Source organism: Lactuca saligna, chromosome 1, assembly GCF_052625555.1.
Source record: "Lactuca saligna cultivar CGN05327 chromosome 1, ASM5262555v1, whole genome shotgun sequence".
Lineage (NCBI taxonomy): Eukaryota > Viridiplantae > Streptophyta > Magnoliopsida > Asterales > Asteraceae > Lactuca > Lactuca saligna.
This window is the reverse complement of record NC_136417.1, coordinates 47,684,727-47,694,466: the sequence shown is the minus strand read 5'-3', so window position 1 is coordinate 47,694,466 and position 9,740 is coordinate 47,684,727. Positions and strand designations below refer to the sequence as shown.

General features: G+C 37.6%; 1 long non-coding RNA gene across 1 annotated transcript; it reads right to left on the bottom strand.

The window, feature by feature from the left end:
* Window positions 1–4,294: 4,294 nt before the first annotated feature.
* LOC144997922 (uncharacterized) lies at window positions 4,295–6,441 on the bottom strand. The gene is made up of 3 exons (XR_013660014.1): window positions 6,192–6,441; window positions 4,720–4,777; window positions 4,295–4,572 (listed from the first exon to the last, which is right to left on the bottom strand). It is a non-coding gene; the product is annotated as an uncharacterized LOC144997922 (long non-coding RNA).
* Window positions 6,442–9,740: the final 3,299 nt, after the last annotated feature.

Genomic DNA, 9,740 nt, shown 5'->3' with positions numbered 1-9,740 from the left:
ATTTTAGGGTCAACCCCAGTGACTTTATGAGTCAAAGTACTGCACCAGCTAACTAATGGACCGGTGATTCAAAAGTTGGTGCTATGAAATGATAGTTTTTTACACTAATTTGTTATATAAAGGTGTAATGATTTTGAACCATGTTATCCTTTTCTAGATCGAATAAAATGTATGAATAGGAGTAAATGACCATTTTACTCTTACATTCTAACGATCACTTTTTATAATACCCGTACATGTAACAATATTCATTAAATTTAATATGAGAGAAGTTGGAAGGAAAAAAATAAGAAGGCAAGGATTGGTGTCTTAATACATTAACCCAAAACTTTTGCCTTAACCAGTAAAGTGATTCTTTCGAGATTACGTAAAATACAATCGATAGTGTACAACAAAAGAAAAAGTAAAAACATTAGTTGCAATTTCTTAAATTTAATATACTTACGGAGTTGCAACATATATTCGAATCATTTTTGGATCATCTTTGAAGAGTTCAATTTGAACCTTACAAAGTTGTTAGCATAGATTACTATGTAATCAAATCGTCTAGTAACATCAAATTTATAAATAAAAAATTGAAATAGAAAAAAAAAAAAAAAACATACTTACCTTGAACGAATAGTTCAATGTAAGTACTTTTATTTATAATTTTGATATTAATAGTTGATTCAATTGCATAGTAAAATATGTTAAAGTTTCAAATCGAAGTCTTCAAATATGATCTAGATTTTAAAATGAAAAACAAGTTGATATATTCATATATATGTTGCAATTAATAAAGAATGTATAATATGTAACGGTCGCAGATTCGGGCTAGTCAATTTAGAGATAATATGCCCTAAAATGACTTTTTGATAGAAGATTATTTAGGACATATAATATTATACGTGATAAGAATTTTGTACATATAAAAAAAAGCTAAAATCCCAAAAACTAGAGTAAAATTTTGTTCATATGAAGAAGTTATGCTTCTTCAAAGTTTCAAGATTAAACCAACACGACTCTACGTATCCGTAACATCCCAAAAACTAGAGTAAAATTTTCATTTTTCCAAAAAATCCTCAAGACAATATTTGTTTAAAAAAACATTCCCCCCCCCCCACCCCCGCTGCGGTCTTCTGCCAGTTGCTACACTCGCAACTCTCAAATCCATCTCAGAGATCCAGTTCATGACGTCCACCGGCGTCGGGCTTCTAGATAGACTCGGTGGTTTGGATGCCATGAAATCCTTGTATTTGCATCCACGTCCGTCATTTCCTCCATCCTGGTGGTTTCGCCTAACTATCTGTGGGTTGACTTGACCAACAGTCCCACTATAGTTTCCTCCTTCTGACTGCCCATCATTCAGCTCAGGTTGTTCAGTTGGTATCGTAAGTTCTTCTCGGTTTTGTTGAAGAAAACACTTTGTTTCCTCCATTTGGCGATCCAACATCATCTGGATCATTGCTTGCACTCCGGACATCATCATTGGCTCAGGTTCCCCTTCTACAACAACAGGTATTTGCTGTATCACTGGAGGTTGAGGGGGTTGGTTCTTATTTCCATTTATGTTTACGTTTCCGCTACGGGTCCTTGCCATCTTGATATATACACCGAATAAGTTGAATTTAGATCTTTATTTAAGATTGACGTTTAAATCATCCTTATCACTCCAAAACGTTTACATGTTAGTTCTAATATCGTAGTCGTACGTTTAGAATCCGAAACACATAGGGTTTCCAGATCCGGTTGGCAACAGACCATGGATCCGAACAAATAACAACATATAAGGCATAAATCATTTAGCACATAAAGCATATTAGGCATACTTTCCTAAATAAGCTAGTGCTCACATCTCACAATCATCGCTTAGCATTCTAAGTTTAAGTCTAGAAATCCTACAAATTCCTAGTTCGCTTAAACTAATGCTCTGATACCAACTGTGACATCCCCATTTTTCACGGCCAGAAAAGACCAATTTGTTTATACTTTGTTTGAAAATCAGAGTAACCTTTTAAATAAAATAGTTGCGGAATTTGTCCCAAAACAAAGATATGATAAAATTTTATCAAAAGCATTTCCATAGAAATGTATTTCATTAAAAGACTTGGGATGTCATGTTCGATACAGATCAAAAGTATAAACAATACAATATAAGCCTTACTACATTATTTCATATCTACAAGCCTATATCCATAATCCCTCATCCAAAACATCACATCTATGCTTGAGCGCCACTACCTGTAATACATAAAACTGAGTGGGTCAGACTTGGGAGCCTGGTGAGCACATAGGGTTTTCAACTCACAATAAATAAGTTATTTAATTTCATTAACCAACAATAACCTGATTATCCATTCCCGTTATCCCCACTTTACGTCCCTAAACACCTATCATAAGGTACCTAGCCTAAGGATCATCATCGGGCTGGACACTACTGCTAAGGGGGTTCCTCGGCAATAAATGTCCTAAAGGCAACCATGAGGGGGATGGAGTACACCGGTGAACCAATCGTTTACAAACACCTACAGATTACGAGTCTGCTAGCGTTCCACTGTACTGTCTAGAAGAGTCTGTGGTCATCATCCATACTCCGCTAGATGATAGAATCAACAACAACAACATCGAGGTCTCTCATCATTTTATCACACATCGTCTATTACATCTACCCATGTTTTACCCCCAACATTTTTATAGATATAAAATACATATACAATTTAAATTATTTAAAACATGTATAAAATCGTTCATCCAGCATAGATAGCAAATAGACATATAATATGCACACACAACACGTAATTTATATAAATACTTCATATCTATGTGTAAGCTGAAAGTGACTATGCACTTACTTGATTAGGTGGTGACTCAACACTTGAACAACACTTTGTTATCTCAAAATAATTTTCCTTCGACAAAACCTAGTATCAATACCACTACGGTTTAGTCTAACGTTAACCGCGACTAATTAATAGTCTAGCTATTATTATTATTATATAAGCGTTAAACAACACTCTATATAACTCATAATAATAGCCCAAATAATCATTTTAATGACCTAATAACATTACTATACTTATATAAAAGTTATATTAAAAATTTCATAGGCGTAGCTCACTTACAGCGGATTTTAAAGAAAACTGGGCTTCGCTTGGAGCAGCGTTTCGAAACCGGAAGACCCTTTTTCTCGAGACTCCGGGAGCCTCAGGGCTTCCCTCGGGTGCTAGGGATTCACCTAGACTTTAGGGAGGGTTTGAAACCCTAGAGAGATAAAGATTGTAGAGAGAGAAGTGGAATTGGTGTGAAAAATCCGGAAGAGCTCGCACCCTTTTATAGCCTGTGATGCCTTGGACTACGCTGGGCGTAATCCTTAGCTACGTTGGGCGTAGTCTTCGGATAAGGGCGCCAACTTTGCACCAGCTGTCTTGCACATCGGACGGATAAGATCGAAGGTACGCGGGGCGTATCGGACCTCGTACGCGGGGCGTAACGCAAGGCGACACGTTGTTCATCGGATGCAAGGCTGATCTTCGTCGGACGGTTGTGGTGCTGCCACATCATCACCTTCGCACCGGGTTCGTGATTTTCCACTCCGGCTTCTAAAAATCATAACTCTTGCATACGAGCTTTGTCTTTTACGTTCTTTATATCCACGCGTAGGCGGGAACGTATTCTACAACTTTCGTTTAGACTCCGTCGGCTAATTTTGACTTATTTTTTAAAAGTTATATTTTTAATAGACCAGGACATGATTGGTCCGTTAAAAATTCATAACTTCTTCATCCGACGTCTGTTTTCGTCTGTCTTTTTATCGTTACGCTATAAATAACGAAATCTTTGATTCTCGTTAGGTTGAGTCGGCTAAAAACCGCTTGATCTAATATTCGAACTTCGGGCTGTACACTGCTAAGCTGAAACTTCGAAAAATCATAACTATCTCATACGAAGTTAGTTTTGGGCGTTCTTTTTATAGACGCTCTTGGTTTATCATATTCTATGACTTTGGTTTAGATTGCTAAGACTGAAACTCGCTCTATCATAAATTCACTATTTACGCTTTCCGGTATCGTGTCGGTTTCATCGCGAAGCTTCGACGGGTCATAACTTCTTCGTTATTACTCGGATTTCGATGTTCTTTATTTCTCGGGAATCCTTGTTTCGACCACTACAAATTTATGTAAAGATATTGGGTTTATCTCACACTTTATATTTGATGTTTATTTTGATCCTTTATTTATTATGCATTTATAAATAAGTAATAAGCACATAAATACACATAATTCGCATAGTATTCAAATATATCTTCTTTATTACTTCAAAAGAGTTACAATAGTTGACCTAGACTATTACACTGTCTAAAAATGCTTAGCCCCGAAACCTGGGCGTTACACATATATAAACATATAAGGATGTCGTGGACTCCCTCCAGGGTCTTACTCCAACGTGCCATGGCTACCCCACATGGTCTTACACCTAAGTGTTGTGGGCTCCCACCATGGTCTTTAATAGGAAAGCCATGGGCTCCCCACATGGTCTTACATACAGGTGTCATGGGCTCCCCCATGGTCTTCCATGAAAGTATCACAAAGACAACTAGCATACCACATACTACATAGTTAATAGCATACCACATATACATGCATACCATACATATCAATAGCGAATCTACAATAAACACTACAACTAATTGAATGGGTCGGCCTTGGTGCCTTAGACCATTAGTATGGTGAGGAGACTCACCTGGCACTGTTGAAGTCCCGATGATCAAACTACAACTGCTGGTTGATAGGTTCCCGAACTGTCAATCATCAAAACGACACCCAATTAATAATTGGATTACAATACATAACCATAAGTATAAATTTGGAGTAAATGGACCATTTTACCCCTAACCTAGCTTGGTTCAAAAGCAAGGCCCAAACTCACACTCTAAAGGCCCAAAAGCCCAATAATCAACCAAGGCCCAACATATGACCCAATTTTCCAAATTGGTCCCAAACCTCTACATGGGCTTATCTTAAGGCCCAACCATGTATTCTAGTCCAAACACTTGGCATTCTGATGGCTCAATAGCTAATAATCCTCAAGGCCAAAATTATCTACTTATGGCCCAATTTTCCAAATTGGTCCCAAGCCTCTCTAGTGGGTCTTATCCTAAAGCCCAATAATTTCCTTAGTCCATGAATATGTTCCCAATTGGCCCACAAAGTCCCACAACAAGTTAGTCTAATAAATGGCCCAATAAGAACCTAAACCTAATTAGGATTTTTCACATAAAATGATGATTAGGGTTAAGTGTTTCTTACTTAACTCATCAAGGACTTAATCCATTAAGTCCATCAATCTACTAGGTCATTCATATAGTGTGGTCGGGCTTAATTGGTGGTTATCGAGACCACCAAATAAAAAAAACCTTAATATGACAACATACAGAAATGGATTGTAGTAGCAGTAACAGGGATCAATCCACAGGGATTGGTTCGAATGAAATCTATGCATTCAGTTTCTACGAAATAAAAACAATAAAATGATATGGGGGTTTTCAAAATGTTAAATGCGATAAAAAACTATTTTTCAAAAATAACAAAAATGCAAAAATACAAAATCTATAAAATAAAACGTTCAAATATCGGGATAAATCACAAGTTCAACTATTTGACTAATCATCATAATTTTGTGGTGCAATGGGTTTAATAGATACTAATTTGGCTATAACAATCTAAGAAGCTTGAGATCATCTACACTTTTCTTAGTTAATACAATGGTTAGAGAAGCTCATAACACATTTTCTTAGTTAAAGTCATAATTTCCATGAAGCATGTAATTAATGAAAATTAACTAGCATTAAGAACGAAAAAGTCACCAAATCTAAGAGGAATCAAAATACTTTCACTACCATATTGGAGAAAATATTTTCATGATTGTGTGAAAGAAAAACAATCACAATAACCATTTTTTGCTTGTTAATTTAAAGATCTATTACGTAATCAATAAATTAACCAACTAATTAAACATTCACATATCTAAACTAATGATTAAAGACATATGAACATAAATAGATGTTTTACTAGAAAATATTTTCATAGAATACCATCAAAACCACACAAAATTATTCCTAATCAATTAATTGCTCCATAGATTTACCCAATATTAAAAAAATAAAAACTAACTAGACAAAATAATAATAACAATAAAAAAGATAGAAATCATACCAATACTGATTACGAAACGAAGATGACAAAACTTCTTGAAATCGTCCCTTCTTGTTATTCCAAAAACTCCATCTATAATCCAAGTATTAATATAAAAATTAACATAACCTAATCTAATTAAAAAGATAGATAAACCATTAACAAATTATGATTGTGAAATCATAAATGCAATGTTCCAAAAATAAGCAATAAAAGAAAGAAAGGAAGGAGGAGACAGCAAGCTAGCGTCGTCACTCCCCTTTTCTTCTCTGCCGGCGAAATGTGAAGAAAAAAAATGAGATGCTTTCTTCTTTTTTGTGCCCTTTATTTGATGCGTTTCCCAGCTACACAGTAAACCGTAGTGGGCTTAACTAAATGAAACATGAGCTGCTGGATAAAATCTCAAAATGGGCTGCCATATAAATTAATTGGGCTATTTAAATGGGTTGCTGGATAGCCTTCTGTACTGTTGTTCGTGAGACCAAAAATTATATCAAAACTTGTCCGAATTAATTTCTTTTCGGTGAGGTGTAAGATTGATGAGCTATGAGGACTCCTATAAATTTCCAGCTCAATCGGACATCGTTTGCCCCTCCGTCTGATCGCTTGAAGAAAGCCGCGCAAAGCTGTCAAAATCCGAAAAATTAATTTATACCGCTTTGTTTTTCTTTTCGCTTCCGGATTTTGCTACGAGACTTCACCCGTGGTTGCAAGGAATTCGAAGTGCCTTTAAAGATGCTCCAAAATACCATCTTGCTCGAACAAATCTACACAAAATTAGCTTAAACGAGTAAAAATATTCAAAACAATAAATCTAACGATTTAATGCAAAAAGAATATTAAAAATGCTAAAAGTAAAAGAAAACGATTGCTAAAATATTTACAAATAATCAAGCTATCATTAATACGTAATCCCCTTCCGGTCATCCAAAACGTGGGTCCCAATAAGTCTAAAACCCATATATCCAAAATTAGGGTTTTCTAAACCCTAATTAGGGTTTCCAACCCAATCCCAACCCAATCAGGCCCAAAAGCTTAGTCTTTAGATCAATTAGGGTTTCATAAGTCGGGCACCACCCACTACCACCTCGGGTAGTGGTCAACGGCGGCTCACGACGACTTAGGGTGGTGATTATGGTTCTAGTCCATTTTTGTCCAAGCATCCCAAAAGCAGTCTAAACACAAATAAAAGCACACTGCCACCCAACACAGCGGCTGGTGGCGGCAACCACCACCTCACGTTGGTGGTTATGAGTTTTTTTCTTAATTATACCAATCAAAGTACAATATCACAATGAATTAACCAAATGAACATACATACAAATATCAGACATATTAGTAGTGAATCTACAATAAACACGACAACTAACCGAATGGGCCAGCATTGGTGCCTTAGACCCATTAGTATGGTGAGGATACCCACCTGGCACTGTTGAAGTACCGTGGATCAAACTCCAGCTGCAGGTTGATAGGTTCCCAAACTGCCAATCATCAAAACGACACCCAATTAATAATTGGGTTCTAATACGTAACCATAAATCTACACTTAGGGTAAATAAACCATTTTACCCCTGACCTAGCTTTGTTCAAAACCGAGGGCCAAACTCACACTCTGAAGACCCAAAAGCCAAATAATCAACCAAGGCCCAACATATGGCCCAATTTTCCAAATTAGGCCCAAACCTCTATATAGGCTTATCTTAAGGTCCAACCATGTATTCTAGTCCAAAGAATTGGCATTTTGATGCCCCAATAGCTAATAATCCTCAAGGCCAATCATCGCCCACTTATGACCCAAATTTCCAAATTGGTCCCAAGCCTCTCTAATGGGTCTTATCCTAAAGCCCAATAATTTCCTTAGTCCATGAATATGTTCCTAATTGGCCCACAAAGGCCCACAACAGCTTAGTCAAATAAATTTCCCAATAAGAACCCAAACCTTATTAGGATTTTTCACATAAAATAACGATTAGGGTTAAGTGTTTCTTACTTAACCCATCAAGGACTTAATCCATTAAGTCCATAAATCTACTAGGTCGATCATATAGTGTGGTCGGGCTTAATACATAATCCCCTTCCGGTCATCCAAAGTGTGGGTCCCGACAAGTCCAAAACCCAGCCACCCTTGTGGCGGCATGTGTTGGTTGGAGGTGGTGGTGGTGACCTTTTCCATGAACTCTTGCCAAACAAAACACCACACAGGACATTCACCAATAGCAAAACACGCCCACATACTTGCTTTGCCCGGAACATGAACATAACCACCTTATGGGTGGCGTTCGCCGTTCGACGATGGTAATAACAACACTAACGGCAACAGCGGCAAATGCAATCCTAATAGCTGGCGGTGGACGATGGTTCACAGAAGCAATAGACGCGTAGCATCCGGCGACATCTTATATTCAACGGAAACGGGCAGCAACGGCAACTAAGGAATGCAACAGCGGCGCTCTTCAGCGAGGTGGTGTGCGAATGGATGGTGCTTGAACTCGACTGGCAGCGGCTTCGCTCATTCAACTCCCAACAGCCCCATCATCCAAAATATCCGAATCATTGAACTCTCCCTCGCCGGCATCAAACATGGTGGAAGTCTGGTGGTCGCTGTGGCTGTTCGCTGATTGGAAACGGGATGGTGGCGACGCTGGTGGGGAGACATAAGGATGGTGGTGGCGGCTTATGAGGGAGCCCTAGGGTTAGGGTTATGCGACTATATATACTCGACACCCTTTGGAACTTCATTCCATAATGACATCATTAGTCCCTCATTTCCAGATCTTTTTCAAACTAAGTCCATAATTTAGCTTTTTAACCCCATCCATCTAAAAACCCTTCAACTTAAGTCCTGAAATTTACTCTTTAGTCCCTGCTTCCATAAATTCATTCATTTTAAGTCCAAATGATACTAAACACCCCCTGACTTCTAGAAATCCTTACAAAATAAATCCTAAATTTACACTTTAATCCTCGAATAATACAATTCATATCATTTGGCCCCCATACCCAACACCCCGCTAAACATTATTGATTTGGCTACAATAATATAAAATAAAATAATAATAAGAACTACATCTCAGGGCTTTAGAGTTAATTATTTATTTAATTGATTTTAAATGGAGTGTTACAACTCTCTCCCACTTAAATTAGATTTCGTCCTCGAAATCATTCCTTACCACTCCCGACACGCCAAATAACTTAAGCATCGCGACTACAACCACGAGCATACCATAGCCTCTCCAAGGAAACAAAAACTAACCCCGCCTGGTTCTAAAACTCGAAGATGAAACAGATTCCTTGCAACATGATTACATTTACGCAATCTGAAACATGAAGTCTCGAGATGGTCTGACTCTCTGACAGACCGCCCATATCGAATCATTGTCGAGTTCACTTTACTTATCTCCCAACTGGCTAATAAACTTCTTATATTATTTATTCCAACTATAACCAACTTAGTATATGCCTTGAATGACAAGCAACTCCTCACACGAACCCCAAATCACTAAAATCACTCCAACTCATCTTGCTGCCACATAGCTGCTTTCCTGAAGAAAAACTGGGACTCCCTGGTCC